The sequence below is a fragment of the Podarcis vaucheri genome (assembly GCF_965113315.1).
Source record: "Podarcis vaucheri genome assembly, chromosome: 8".
In the NCBI taxonomy this organism is placed as follows: Eukaryota; Metazoa; Chordata; class Lepidosauria; order Squamata; family Lacertidae; genus Podarcis; species Podarcis vaucheri.
Window position 1 is genome coordinate 64,056,048 of NC_138766.1, and position 15,768 is coordinate 64,071,815.

The following is a 15,768-nucleotide window of genomic DNA, read 5'->3' on the forward strand; positions in this document are numbered from 1 at the left end:
TCAAAAGTAGCCCCACACAGTAGTAGCCCAAGTGGGAGATAACCAAGGCAAATTCATCACCCCCGCCCCCCAGTTCTATTTTGAATTCCATAACTCACCTTCAACTGGATGGGGTTATTTTTCTTGTTTACATTTTATACTTGCTACTGCTGATTTCTATCTATTTATGGTTTGTATAGTTGCTGTTGTGTTGTTTTTCTTGTACGAGTTTATCGTTCATTTTATATGTATCTTTATATTTATTTTATATTTTGCCTTGGGCCATAGTTAATTGGAAAAGGCAGCTGATAAATGCCTATGTTGAAATTCCCTCCACTGCACAGTTATTAAAGGGAAGAATCTCTTTCCTTGGCTGCACCCAGTGACCCTCCATAAAATGCTTCCACTTGTTTACCCCCCAAGGTATTAATATATTGATTTCACCTACCTGTAAAAAACATTATGGATCTCCAGTTCTCCAATCACTTCAGCGCATGTTATTTCCTGTGCTGACAAGGATTTATTGAAATACCAGTTTGACTGCTCTTTCTGTTACAGAAGGAATGCTTCACTCCAGATGCTATTCACTATTTTTAGACACACCAGTGTGGGTGGGTTGGGGTGGCAGGAGATTTGTCAGTGCTGAGCCATTTCTTAATAATATATTGGTGTGGGCGCAGAGAGTTAAATAATTAATATTGAATGATATTGTTCTCCTTTGTAAATTTTAGAAAACAGAGTAGGAAAAATAATAAAGAGTGTAACTACATTTTGGTAATATATTTCAGAAGATAGCATTTTTTTATTAAAGAAGAACAACACACTAAAACCTACTCTGGCTAATATCTTGTTTAATCTCAATCTTTGTGTTACGTTTATTTCATTTATTTCAATTGGTACATTTATTTCAGTGGGCCTACTACTCTGAATATGATTTACTCAGATACTACCCACAGTAGGGTAAAATTCACCTAATGAGTCCCATCACTGGAAACCCGCAAAACAATTTCTGCCTGTGCCATGGTGTTTCCCCCCTCCTCCTGCAGTGGGCACCCCCACCGCCTTTAAATTGCTTTGTGGCATGCATCTCCCAGAAACTTCCTCTTGGCCTGAAAAACGTTCCAATTATTATTATTATTAGTAGTAGTAGTAGTTTAGTTGTTTAGTTGTTTAGTCGAGTCCGACTCTTTGTGACCCCCTGGACCAGAGCACGCCAGGCACTCCTGTCTTCTACTGCCTCCCGCAGTTTGGTCAGACTCATTTTTGTAGTTTCGAGAACACTGTCCAACCACCTCATCCTCTGTCGTCCCCTTCTCCTTGTGCCCCCCCATCTTTCCCAACATCAGGGTCTTTTCCAGGGAGTCTTTTCTTCTCATGAGGTGGCCAAAGTATTGGAGCCTCAGCTTCACGACCTGTCCTTCCAGTGAGCATTCAGGGCTGATTTCCTTAAGAATGGCTACGTTTGATCTTCTTGCAGTCCATGGGACTCTCAAGAGTCTCCTCCAGCACCATAATTTGAAAACATCAATTCTTCGGCGATCAGCCTTCTTTATGGTCCAGTAGTAGTAGTAGTAGTAGTAGTAGTAGTAGTAGTATTTCTCCCAAAGGAGTCAAGAGTGGCAAATGTCTTAAAACAATTCCACTACAGATACAGATTGGGAAAGATCTATACTCAAAAGGTTTGCTGGAAGAGAAAGGTCATCAGTAAGTGCCAAAAATACAGTGGTACCTCTGGTTAAGAACTTAATTTGTTCCGGAGGTCCGTTCTTAACCTGAAACTGTTCTTAACCTGAAGCACCACTTTAGCTAATGGGGTCTCCTGCTTCTGCCGTGCTGATTTCTGTTCTCCTCCTGAAGCAAAGTTCTTAACCCAAAGTACTATTTCTGGGTTAGTGGTGTCTGTAACCTGAACATAGCTGTCAACATTTCCCCCTTTTTTAAGGCAAATTCCCTTATTCTGAATAGGATTTCTCTTAAGAAAAGGGAAAAGTTGACAGCTATGAACCTGAAGCGTCTGTACCACCGAGGTACCACTGTACATGTGCTAATATTTAACAGGAGTGAACTCCAAATAGAAGGTGTCACAACACCAGAGGCCTGATTCCTATATTGTGTGGAATGGTTCTCCTAATAAAATGGTGCCTGCAGGCAGTCCTCAGTGATTGAGCAGGTATAGAAGGGGTGAGACACTCTATTTCAGGCATAGGATTTGGCAGAAGCCAGGCACACCGCTGCCATGACAGATACATCCCTGGAAACCTCCCCTTCTCCAAGCTGCCCACATCCAACCCACAGATGAATCGCTTTTTCATCGTTCTGCAGGCAATGCAGTTCCACTGGCACTGTATTACACCAGCCAAGGTTTGGAGAGAGGGCCCTACATCTAGCATGCCAGTGACCTGCCTCAAGTTCTGCTGGCATAGCAGAGCTTTTACTGCTCTCGAAACCACCTCAGCCAGCAGAACTTGAGCAGAGGATTGCGCCCTTGATGAAGCAAATAATTTCTCAAAATTATGCTGTATATTTTGAAAGGGAATGATATGGGGATTTGATATGCTGCACTTTACCCAATTGCGCACCCCCCAATAATAAAGTAGAATCACAGTGGTACAAATGCAATCAATCAGTTGCAAGTGTAAGAAATGCAATTAATTACTTCGATAATAACAACCAAATTTTTACTGAGTCTGCTGGGCTTCATTTCCAGCTCTATAAATCACTAGGACATCTCACACACATGCTGAATAAAAAAGATTAATCCATTTTGATAAATGTGCTAAAAGCAGGCCCCCCAGTTTTAAACAACGAACGTGTCAAAGAATTAGCAGGCTTTGGGAAACAACTGGGATCCATAGATTTTTGATCTGATCTATCTCTGCAATCAGAGCTTTTATTTTCTCTATTTCTCGCTATATAAAGAAGCTTGAATTTTCAGGATTGCAACAAAATCCTTACACCTAGGGTGGTGCTGAAGCTTTTTGCAGGATCAGTACCTCTGAAAATGGATTCAATACCTTGCAGGTGAGTGCCTTAGAGGACATATGGCATAAGATAAGCTATAGTACTTATATAGGATTCAAAGGGCTAGATGGGCAGGCTGAAGTGCTAGAAGGGTTTATGGCTGACTAGCAGGTGAAAGTCAATTCCATATGAGCGGATCATGAGAAAAAGACAAGGGGAGGCAAGGCTGGCCCAAGACATTTTGGCAACTGAGGCAAACAAAAAAATGGTGCCAGGGGGAAAGAGATGCGTGAAGATCTACATCAGGAACAAGCAGGGAATAAAAATCTACACTGAAAACAGCCTTCTCTACCTGACCAGAAGAAAAGACCTAAAGCATGGTGAGGACTCTATATATGCAATTATTTGCACTGGAATCACACCACCTTATTTTTGGAGTTAAGTTGTAGCATTGTTGGAAAGTCTGCTTTTGTCTGGAGGCTTTAGGAAACGAACAACTGTTGTTATTTGTGGGTTCCAGATAAGGACTTGCTGAAACACATTCTGTGTTTCACAAAGAACATCACTCACTTCCTGCAACCTCTCTTTCAATGATTGGGAGGAGGCTGCAAAAAGGGGCAAAATCATCATTCAGAGTGAGGGCAGGATGTGTTGCCATCCCTCTGCTCTAGTTTTGTAATGCTATCACATATGCTTATCCTGGTTTCATGATGTCACAAAGTTCAATCTCATTGGCTGTTTGATGTAGTGATACCACCATGAGCCCTCGGATTATCTCTAGAAGAAGCACTTTTTTGCTTTGTTTCAAAAGAAAAAAATGGCACTAAAGCCGCAGTTCAGCTGCAGGTAGCAACATGGAAAGAAAGAAAGAAAGAAAGAAAGAAAGAAAGAAAGAAAGAAAGAAAGAAAGAAAGAAAGAAAGAAAACAGCAGGAGTAGATCTACTTAAGTTCCCGAATTCTCACTGGTGAAAAATTTAGCCCAGCCATTTTTCAAACAAAAGCTGTATCTAGGTGACCCATTTTTCCACCACTACAAAAATACTTTAAAAGGTTTTTCTGGGAGCCCACGCAAAGGAGAAAAACTGGGTCTTTTTAATTTCCTGGTGGCTAGAATGCCATTGGTAGAATCCCTTACTGAACTGTTTGCAAATGCCACTGCTTTATAGAGAAGTATCAAAGCCGAGTCGTGCAGAGATGAGTTATGTGACTCATTCAGACTTCTTTAAATGAAAGAAAAGAAACCAAGTGAAAGCCATTTCCTTCCCCATTTCCTTCCGAAGTCTGTCCCCTTGTCAAACAGTACACATATTCTTTTCCCCCAGTCCTGAAATATTTCTTTACTCTCTTGACACAATGCATTTCAAATGTGAGGAGGAGCTACATCGATGTTCTAACGCCCTGACTATTCCATCTTATCTATGGGGTGAGCAGTATGATTGTCGTGTGAAGGTCCTAACAAGCACAGTTTTAAATTTCAACCTTTTCTTCTACTTGCCACAATGCTTGTCAGTGGATTAGATAAATGTGAAGCCATTTCCTGTTCTCATTACTGCCTTTGTTAGGAGAACGAAGTACCTGAATCTTAATTCCTCCAAGCATTGTCAGAAATGGACTGGTGGTCTCGCCTTTTTCATATTTCAAAGCTTGATTGAAATAACCCCATCATTCTTTCTTTTTTTGACAAGGAACAGAGTGGCTACCGTGTTAAAATCATTTACTTCAACAGTCTCTCTTACTGCAGTACATTTGTTATGCTAAGTGTGAGGCCTTGCCAGCTGATTGGCTTATTGTTAGGTGAATGTACAGTCCTTATGTGATTATTTCAGGGGATCCAAACCATGTTATATTCTGATACAGTGAATTCATGTGTGCTATGCTGAAAATTGACCTCTTTCTTCAGCAGGGTGAGGGGTGGGTGGGTGAGAATCACACAACGTGACTGAAGTGGTAACAAAGGGGACTTTTTTTGACATCAGGTGATCCTTAGGAGTAAAGCCTTAAATTCTCCTTCATGGCAGATGGGTTAAAAGGGTGGTGCAAGGAGGCCCTGTGAGCTGGCTAAATTCTTACACAGTTTGGAGTCAGGGGATATCTATTTGTAATAGCAGAGGATTCTCTTTCAACTTTTTCATTTCTTTTAAAAACTGATTTTGCTGCTGTGGTAAAGCAATGGAAGCAATTTACCTCCTATCCACAGCCATTTCCCATTGAAATCAATGGGATACATCAGCCTTTTGTTATTACTCCATCCTATGCTCAAGTTGTAGATATGTGTGAATAAAACCATATACAGTTGTACCTTGGAAGCCGAACAGAATCCGTTCCGGAAGTCCATTCAACTTCCAAAATATTTGAAAACTAAAGCGCAGGAAGTTTGGTTTCCAAAGAATGTTTGCAAACCAGAACACTCACTTCCGGGTTTGTGACGTTCGGGAACTAAGCTGTTTGACTTCCAAGGTACGAATGTATCCGAAAGATACCACAGACTCCATTTCCCTTCATTCCAAGGAAACTGAATGCTGAGTCAGTCCTGGAAGTCCTGGGGTCTCTTGCTACTCAGAGATTCGGGTGTGCACAACAATTTTAACATATCCTTGGCAATGCTGGATATTGCTTTATAAACAATAATTTTAGTTTCAGCATTAAGTAAAGAAGAATGGATAGGCGTCACACATCTTCCAGACAGCCTTTGGGTTTGCTAGGTACCTTTATGTAACTGGAAAAATGAGTGGTGGCAGTCACATAGAATTGTGCTATTGTGAAAGCTGTATATTATTCTTTCTCTGTCCTTGTGCATGGCATGTCACTCCAAGACAAAATCATGTTTCATCAGTCACTTGGCTGAGTTAGATCAGTGCCAAGACCACTGACACATAGAGGCAGTCAGATTTTTAACTCATCCGAAACAGCCGCAGTTTGCAAGAATCACAAAATTCTGAGGTGATGCCATGTTTATTAAGCACATCCTTGTTATCTCATTATAGCAAATAAGCTGCTAAGTACTTACAAGCTGCTTCCCTTTTAGATACACAGCAAGTAAGAAGATGTAATCGGAGGCGTAGGCATATCGATCCGTTTCCGTTACTCTACAGAAAATTGCTTTAGGCTAAATGCCAGCCTAGTTTAACCAGCTGCTCTTTTTCCTCATACAGATTGATCTGAGATCTTTCCTCTCACAGTAACGCTGTCAATATGGAATTGATTCAGAACTCTCGCAATCCAATCTAAATTGGAGGAAGGATTATAAAGGGAAGAAAAAGAGATTTTGCTCAGGACTCTAAATTAAAGTTATGTAAATGAACCCTTCACAAATGTGCTAATGACTTACATGCAAGCTTTAATAAAGCCGGAAGCCAATTTTAAACTCATTTTGTGTCGTCGTCCGTCCCCCCCCGACGTTCACTAAATTTTGTGCCTAATTATTAATGAACTAAGGTGTTCAGTCTTCACTAGGCCTGATATTATGAATTATTTTCAATTCATGTTATTCATGAAATGGCTTAAAACCTGAACTTTAGAATGTTTAGTGAGAATTAAGCCCAAGTTGCTTTTGGGTGTTTGTAAGATTACAGCAGAGTCCTGTGCATGCTTACCTAGGGCCAAACTGAACGAGGTGGAATCCACACAATTAGTAACAATATGAATGCCTTTTTTAAAAAGCAAATAGCAGGCATGGTGAGGGTAATCTGAATCAGGACTCCGTCATTGGCATAGACTGCAGTGGTGTTCAAACTTTTTTCAAAGAGGGCCAGTGTAGTAACATTCCACTCGCCCACACTACCCCTCCATCACCTGACTCTGCTCTCCGGCCAATTCAGGTTTCTGGAATAGGTTGGCGAGGGAATTTACTTTTCTTAAACCCAGGTTGAAATCACACCGGTAGGGCTGCCACCACTCCCTTTAGTTCAGGGGAACCCAGAGACACAATCCAGGGAGAAGAGCGTGTCCAAATTACCTGGCAATCCCCCCTCCTTACAAGCTGCATCCGCAGGCTTGCAGGCAGAAATTCACTCGGTAAAGCGTGACTAAGCAGAAGGCTTGGATTTAGCTATTCCCCCAGAAAAGGCACAAATACCAACAGGTTCTATTAAAAAAGTTTATTTTAAAAGAATAACTGAAAACATGTGGAGAAACCACAGGCACATCTTAGGAGTCTTACAAACATGAAAATAACAACATTGTACATTATAACTAGCTCGTACATACTCACAAAGAGAACACGGTTAGAATAGTCAAGAGTCCTTTCAAGTTGTTGCGTAATGGAGCTGTTTGAGGATTTCCATTTCAAAAGGACGAAACGGCTGCTAACGATGGAGATTACAGCCGGGCATCTTTGCGGATTGCAGAGCAATGGCATCGAGCATGCAATAGCATCGAGCAACGAACAAAACATCCCTTGATCTTTTATCCACAATTCTGACTTTGCGTCGTAACTTTTAGCCAATCAAGAGTCTTAGTTTGATCAGCTCATTCTTTTGCAGCTGGGTCAATTTTAGATTTGAACCCTTAATCAAAGGATCTTCCTCCCACCTGTGGAAATTAACCAGATCCCCAATTCTCAGCAATTTGAAAACAAACAACCGGAGGGGAGGAAGAAGTTCACACCCCCCAAACCCAGGTGTCACGACTTTCACTAAATCAAGGACTCCCTTCCTTCCATAAACCTCTCAAAGCAAGGAGACAGAGAGTCTGGAGTTTAAAGATACACAACTCCCTTTCCCAGGGTCCTTGCGGCTGATAAAATACCCACAAGGCCACATTCTTCTGCTTGACCAAGGAATGATTTTTTCTTCTAACAATGATAACTTTACTACAGCCAGATTTGATGCTGTGAAGAGCCATGAGGGCCAACCCAAGTTGTTGACTTTTTTTAAGGATTGAAGTTGTTGAGGTTTTTTTTAGGATTTTACCCCAGGAAATAAACTGCCACAGGGGCCGGATTAAACCAAACGGCGGGCACACATGCCTGGTGTAGAGAGCTTTAACTCTTTCCCTCCACTGGGATCCCAATCCAATTCTCCTCTACCTCCCCACTATTTACATTGTTAAAAACACTTCCATTTGCATGGTAACACTTGATTAAATGTAAGGGGATTTATTTTAGAATCAATCAAAATGCATTTTAGTGTGCGTTCTCTCTCTCTCTCCAGTGTTCGCCATCAATCATGTCAAGACAGAAAAGCTTGGAATATACAAGGCGTGAATGTACAATGCACAGTGATCACTGATAACAAAGGTAGCAGCTAATGGAATGGCATTTCCCCAGGAAGCATATTAGCTATTAGTAAATTGGTCCCATTATCAATATATGGGTGAATGGCCTGATGTGTTTTGTAAAACATTATAAAAAGAACACTTTTACCTTCTTCATAGTGCTTCTCAGTAGTCCCTTTGTCAATAACAAGCACTTATTGATGCTAAACCCCATCCCAATTAATTTACTTTAAGAACATCACTGTCCAACATTGCTACAGTATTATAACTAGGGCTGTAGGTATTCTACAAGTCTCCCATTTTCACTGACCAAGTATAGACACTTGTATCTACCATGGCATTTGGGGTTTTTTTCTTTCATGTTCTGCATTAATTATTAGAAATATGCTGTTTCTAGCCATCTAAGAAATGAGCCTGGAAACACAAAAGAAAAGCATAGGTCAATCCAGAAATCATGCATGTAAATTTTGACATGCTTTTGGTGATATCCAATATTCAAGTCCAAAACAGCACTTTGTTAGTGTTGCTTTATAATATTTCAGAATAACAACCGTAGCCATGATCAGGAATTATGACTGAACAGGAAATACTAATCCATGCTGGGGACATGAGGCCATGAATGCTGGTCCCAACCCTGCCTGATCAGTACCAGAGCTCCCTGTGCCCCAAATCTTGGAGCAACGTTCCACTGGAGCAATAATTTATTATCCATTTCCACTAGTGGGTACGTTTGTGTAGTTTTCTCTGCAGAGAACACCAGCCCACGTGGTTGTCTTGAAATAGGTGATGATCAGAGGGAGGTGAAACTGAGAGTGATGGAGTAATGGAGAGATGAATCAGTTAAGCAATTAAAAAGATAATTAGGATTGCAGCCTAGTGTTTTATGAGAGGAAGATGTCAAGCTGACAAGCTGCCGTGCAGAATGCCCCAAAATAAATAGCTGGAATCAACCACACAAGTGTTTCCAAAATTAGATCTAGCCCTTCCTAAGAGGTGGCTGACCCTCTTGGTAATTGTACATGGAATTATTGAGGTTGCTACTACCCATCGTTTTCAGGCTTAATAGGGCATTTCATGATGTATCTGCAGCTGCGCCATGCTTGCTTAGTCTGTACAATCAGACAATTTCTCATCACATGCTGTTAATTCCCTGTTACGTTTCATAAGCAGCTTCTCTGCCCTCTCCCCCAGATGATGTGGTCTCCTGCATCTGACACAAACCGGTGGCTCCAAATGCTTGCTGTTTTCAGCTGGGATTCAATCGCATACCAGCAAATTCAGGTTGCACAATTGATTGGGAGGTAGTGTGCAGCAAACACGCCTCCCCAGAAGAGCAGACTTTTTGCAATAAGGAAAGTGGCTCTCCGTCATCTAATCTCCCTGCCAACAAATCAGAATGAATAAACAGGTCATCTAGAAGCAACCTGGGTTGCTTTTCCTTTCTCTCTCTCATCTGATACGATTGTGTCATCCTTTAAGTGAATGAGAAAGGCTGCTGTCAAGAGACACCTTGATAGGCTTTTATTATATTTTTTTTAAAAAAATTTTTTATTGGGTTTTCACATTTTTTATAGACAAACAAACAGAGAAACAAACAAACAAAAAAGACACAAAAACAAAAAACAAAGATATAAAGTTTCAAAAAAGACTTATTTTCATAACCCTGGTCTCTGACTTCCCCCCACCCCCTCCCTTGCATCCCTATTCCCAAAGTTGTATCAGCAAATTGTCGTTTCTCAAAATCCTAGCCTTCTCAATAATAGCCCTTTTAAAAAGAAAAACAGTTGTTCTAAGTTGGACCTCAGTTCCCTTCCATCGATTTCCCGTTTTGTCTTTAATATTGATCATATTGATTAATTTCCATTGTCCTGAGTGTTGTTAAAAGTTACATCCTTGCCTCCCTCCCATCCCCGATTTGCGTCCCTTCTCAATATATGTCCAAAATATCAGTTCTTAGCCTGGGTTCCTCACATCCGAGGCTCTCCCATCTCTCACAGTCCCTCTCCGCCGGTCTTGTTGGTAGTCCTTTATGTCGGTCATCAAATCTCGAAAGAGATCTATCACAATCCATCCATAGTCTCTTAAGTACAACTGCTGAAGAATTTCCACAAGGCATGGATCTTTCAAATCATAATCAGAGTCAAAGTCGATGTGGAGGCCCCAATTGTATTTCTTTATTTTAAATTCTTGCATTCCATAAGCTTCCAGGGCCTCCACTTTCGTCTTTTGCATCTTTCATAGATTTGTAGTAGATTTAATCCAATAGTCTCCTTGCTTGTATTCCACAGATGTCAGATTCTGGTTAGTATTTTCCAGCTTTACTTTCTCTTTCTCTTGTTTTGTCTCCTTTTCTTTAGTTATCATTTCAGGTTCAGCTGTGGGTTCTTTCTCATTCCAATCCTCCTTGCAGTCAGCAGAACTGTTTGTTTCAGGAGTCAAGGTCATCATATGTTTACTCATTTCCGAAATATGCTCTTGTAAAATTCCCACCAAATAGTACATCCTCTCGACTTCCGCCAGTATCTTTCCATCCACAGCCATTGTAATTCCACAGAATTCCCCCTAGAGGGAATCTGATTACTTAACGTTGTTTTCTCCAACAGTCCTCTTTCTTATTTTTATTACTTTGTTTCCAACAATTTAAGTTCAATTGTAACACCTTTTATTCCAGAGGGATCTTACGTAGCAGTTTTTTCCCTGTAGACTGTATATTTGACAGCTTTGACAGCTGTCAGATTCTATGCTTACAGGCTCCAAAGTAGGACGCTCCCGGGCCCGGGGGGGGGGAGGGTTGTTTACTAAAGAAGAAACCTCCAAAACTCCTCTCTCCTGCGCAAAATTGCTTGTTTTTTGCCCAATCTTGGAAGTTACTGTCTTTTTAAAAACTCACCCTTTGCAGGGTAGGCTCTCCAGCTTAGTTCTTGCGTCGTTGCTTTAGCTCGTCTGCAAGGGGGGGTGCGGACTTCCTTTTAGCACACCCCCCGGTCGTCTCAAATTCAAACAGGAAATTCTTAAAGTCCAATTCCAATCTACTCACGGGTTATTTTTTCAGCCGAATTTCAAGGAAGGAAGTCAGCGCTCTCCAGTCATGGCTCGCGGCTTCGCTCAGCGGAGTTAGCGATGGACTCTCAGTGCCACGCCGCCCCCCGTATCCCCTCCGCAGCCTTTAAAAAGGCTCTTCGCGAATCAGGGGGGGCGCTTAAGGCACCCACCGAGTCTTCAGTCCGCAGGCTTCCGTGCCTGCGGTTTTGAGGGTCCCCGTGTCGCCGGCACGGCAAAGACCCGTCCCCCGCTGAGCCGATTCCCTCCGGAGCTCGGAGGGAATCCATCATTCCCAGATCGCGCCAACCCCGGAAGTCACCTTGATAGGCTTTTAGAATGGTCAGATACTCCTCCCACTGATAGATGCCACTCCTAAGAATGGATTGCTGTTAGCAGCTTCCTTTCCCTTTAGGAAAAACAAATAATCAAGCGGGTCTCACATATTGTTGTGTAAGTTTCATACATAAGCAATGCCTTCAATTTTAAAAGAATTGATCTGGCCACAATGATGCATAGATTACATGAGAACTGGAGCCGCATGTCACAGGAGGACTGCAACTGGATCCTTGAATACAGAACTCCAGCATGAAAAGATCTTCACCAGTTTCCAGTTTGCTTTTGGTCTCAATTAAGAGTGCTGGTTTCGATCTTTTAAACCACTAAGTGGCTGGGAAACTCAGTTTAGGAAGGGCCAGCTTCTGCCCTATGAACGTGCCTATTCATTGAGATCATTTCCTGAGACCCTTTTTCAAATACCCCCACTTGCAGGGGGAAAGCAGGTGGCCTTTCTGGGGTGCCATTCTGGCTATGGAACTCTTATTCTCTAGATTTAATTATTTCTAAACCCGATGGAGACTTTAGTAGACGGCTTGGGCCATGAAAAACAGGCAAAAGCCAACTTCTTGACCTGGATCAATCCTTTATCAGCCTCTCTTCCACACCCTCCTGGAGGGTCTCAGATGAGTCACTTTTCCTCAATTTATTTTACCAATAATCTTCAGGTGTTTCTTAGTGGCCTTAACACTCTGCAACATACCAAGGTGCCTTTGTCCAAAATTTATTTTATTTAATATTTATTACATTAGCTGTGATTCCTGCATTTGGGGGGGGGGGGGGTTGGCCAAATCACCCTTTGGGTTCCTTCCAACTCTCTGATTCTATTATTTATTTCCTACTTTTCCACCAAGGAGTTCAGGATGGCTCTCTGTCTCCCAATTTTATCCTCACAACAACCCTGTGAGGTTGGTTAGGCTGAGAGGCAGTGACTGGCCTGAGGTCACCTAGTGAGCTAAATGGGAACTAGAACCCCAGCTAGAACCCCTGGTCCAGCAACCTAACCACTATGCTACACTGCTTCAATGTCCTGCAGCATTTTCACTTACCAAGAGGCTCTCGTGACCCCAAGTATCCAACAGGGGAAAGGTTCTCCTCCTCTGCAGGAGAAGGATGAATCCTCAACCCGTTTTCTAGGCTTCCATCGCTGGGACCTTCATAGTGCTGTGTTCCTCTCATCCCAGATGATGCTTCAGTTCTCCTCAAACATGTCATTGATTGCTTGTGTTTCAGGTCTAAACCTCCACTGCAGCCATCTCTCACTAAATCCTTTGGACCCCCTAAAGCCTTTTCCTGGAATCATATTAACTATTGGAGCTAGCCTGGAGAAACCATTTAACTCTCCCACTCTTTTAGATGTTCTGCTGAGTGCAATAATGAGGGTATTATTACTCCATCACTCAAGAACTCAAGGATAGTAGTTCTGGTTCAGAGCAATGGTCTCATCTGTCTTAATGATCAGTCCAAGCAGTTTTAGAAGGAGTGTGCAGTGGCTCCTTGAGTTTGTTGTTAAGAGTGTCCCTAAATGTCAGAGTTAACTTCCTCCCTCCTAACATTTTTCTTGAGCAATTTCATCTATTATTATCCCCTGCTAACATTCCCTATGGTCCACCCACACCATTCCACTGTATCCTCTGTGAATTTTATTTGGAACTTGGGGCCAACAGTAATTGACCTACCCAGTTATATAATTTCTTTAATACCAGCAACAATGTGCAGGATGTTTACAGTTGCGAGTTAGCAGCTGTACTCTTAATGAACTCAAATCATTTCAATATAAATCTCGACTGTCTCGAGATAGTGGGCTGGAAAGCCCTGTTGCAACTGATAAATGGATACTCCAGTCTTAGCTTTGAGGCTTGATTGGATCCTGCTGCTCTTGAGAGATGACAACATGCTTGCTTCATGCCGGGGTTCATACAAAACATTCTCAAGCAAACCACAATGTATAATTGATAGAGACCAGGAACATTTTTCTTCCAGAACGTTCAAACCACAGTCTTTCTCTTTCAGCCATGGGGAGGGAAAACCCTGTCAGTAGCTAAACAGCAACTCCAAAAGCTCCAGACAAATCACTAATGATGGAAGAGGCCCTTTATCAGTGGGGTACCTCCTGCAGGTGCCCCACTCCAATTAGACATGAGGCACGTGGCTATCCCCAGACAAGGGCTACTTGGTGGAGATGTCCCACTTATGGTACGCTCTCCCTAAATAGGGTTACCTGCTGCCTTCTTTGTTATTTATTTCCTTCATTTATATCCATTCCCATTTCCTCTGGGGAGCTTACAAAGGTGTACATGGCTCTCCCCTTCCCCATATTATCATCATAACTGTGTAAGCGACTTAAAGCAACACAAGTGAGCTTCATAGCTGAGGGGGGATTTGAACCCTGGTCTCCCAGGTCCTAGTCCAGTACTCTAACCACTACACCTCAATGGCTGCTATTATCCTTTTGGTGCCCAAAAAACACTTCATTAGTTTCCTGAGTATTCCTGCTGACCATGTTGTTGTACTGGTTTAATGATTTTGTGGCTTTTAGTTTATTAGCATGGTATTGTTGGTTTCCTGCCCCCCCACCTTTAATTTGCATTTTAATTGTTCCATTCTTTTTGTAAAGTGCCCTGGGAATGTGATTGGAGGGTGTTATAAAAATGCTTTTAATGACTGTCACAAGACTCCCTTAATACAGGGGTGGGAAGCCCAGTGCTATGCCCTCCTGAGTGCTTTTGCCTAGTGGGAAGGATTTGAGATAGTCCTTAGCTTGCCTGGATGGAGGTGTGTGTGTGTGTGTGTGTGTGTGTGTGTGTGAGAGAGAGAGAGAGAGAGAGAGAGAGAGAGAGGGGTGGGGGGGGTGGGGGGGGTGATGGGAAGAAACTGGAATTCTGCATGCCCCCAATCTAATTCAGGTCCCAACCTGGAGTTGCCCAATCTGATCCGGAATGACCTGGGGCTAAATTGAAATGGGGAACACATTTTAATTAGGGTTTTAAATTCCAATTAAACATTGTGGGGGGAGAAGATTGAGTATATCTCCTACTCCCTCCCCCCACACCACATGTTTAATTTAATTTAATAAGTTAGAGTGGTACCTCGGGTTACATACGCTTCAGGTTACATACGCTTCAGGTTACAGACTCCGCTAACCCAGAAATAGTACCTCGGGTTAAGAACTTTGCTTCAGGATGAGAACAAAAATCGTGCTCTGACGGTGCGGCGGCAGTGGGAGACCCCATTAGCTACAGTGGTACCTCAGGTTAAGTACAGTTTCAGGTTAGGAACGGACCTCCGCAACAAATTAAGTACTTAACCTGAGGTACCACTGTACAATATTGAAACAGCATGGAATCAAAGCAACTTAAAACCACTTAAAAGCCCATGAGGCAAAGAAAATGCACAACACCTTTCCACATACCCTACTGCAACAGCCAGTGAGTGGCCGGATGGCTGTCTGAACAAAAAAGTATTTGCCTAGTCCAGTACTCTCTCTACTTTCTGGTGTCATAGGAGAGGCGATAAAGTGCCAGCAAAACAGCAAATATTGCAAGGCTTGGGAGGCATTCAACCGAGTTACTCATTTAGTTCAGTTTTTCCCAGAAAATGTATCAAGAATCTAGAGCTTCAGAGAGGCAAGTTCTGCTGCCCTGCCAATGGCAGTAGAAGTTGTTTGACTGCTTGCTTGCTTCTTCTAGTCTCTCCCTTGTTCCGCTTCATACTACTACATGCCCATTCTTCCTGCCTTCTGGCACATCACTCATTCTTCACACGTCAATCGCTAATGCAGTCAGTTAATGTAGCTGGGACTTGTTCTATCTCTTTCCAAAGAACAACACAGAAAGCTGAATTTCACATGCCTGATAACAGCACGAGAAAAAACTAACTGGCTCAAATTTCAATGTCTTCAACTACTGATAATGTTTATTTCATTTTTATTCTTCCAAGTATTTTTTGATCTATCTGTTTGATATTGCCGGGGGCAAAATATAAGGACAAAACCTCCTGAACTGAAGAAAAGACAAAAAGCATTCTTCCTTGTGCTTATCCTACAATTATTTCAATAATTTCTATGTAAATGAGACATTTCTAATCTTAAGAGAAATGATCATATTTACATGCATATCAAAACTGCATTTTGAAACTGGCGTGCCTTTACAGTTGTCACACATGTGGCAACATTAACTCAACGACAGAACAAAAAGATGAATTAGTGGCTTAAGAACAAAGTCAGCTTAATTAAAATT

The 15,768-nt window shown here is 42.0% G+C and overlaps 4 long non-coding RNA genes across 6 annotated transcripts in view; 3 read left to right on the top strand and 1 right to left on the bottom strand.

Moving 5' to 3' along the window:
* Positions 1–15,768, top strand: part of LOC309538498 — a 131,738-nt gene that overhangs the window by 5,671 nt on the left and 110,299 nt on the right. The gene's annotated exons all lie outside the window — the stretch shown is intronic.
* LOC309538499 lies at positions 3,012–6,309 on the top strand. Of its 2 annotated transcripts, none has more exons than XR_014222240.1 (2): positions 3,012–3,786; positions 3,835–6,309. It is a non-coding gene; the product is annotated as an uncharacterized lncRNA (long non-coding RNA). The 2 variants fall into 2 exon arrangements; XR_014222241.1 differs by having other exon boundaries at positions 3,839–6,309.
* Positions 7,812–9,574, top strand: LOC309538500. Its single transcript, XR_014222242.1, has 2 exons — positions 7,812–8,225; positions 9,347–9,574. It is a non-coding gene; the product is annotated as an uncharacterized lncRNA (long non-coding RNA).
* Positions 8,218–14,255, bottom strand: LOC309538487. The gene is made up of 3 exons (XR_014222224.1): positions 13,961–14,255; positions 11,517–13,919; positions 8,218–9,664 (listed from the first exon to the last, which is right to left on the bottom strand). It is a non-coding gene; the product is annotated as an uncharacterized lncRNA (long non-coding RNA).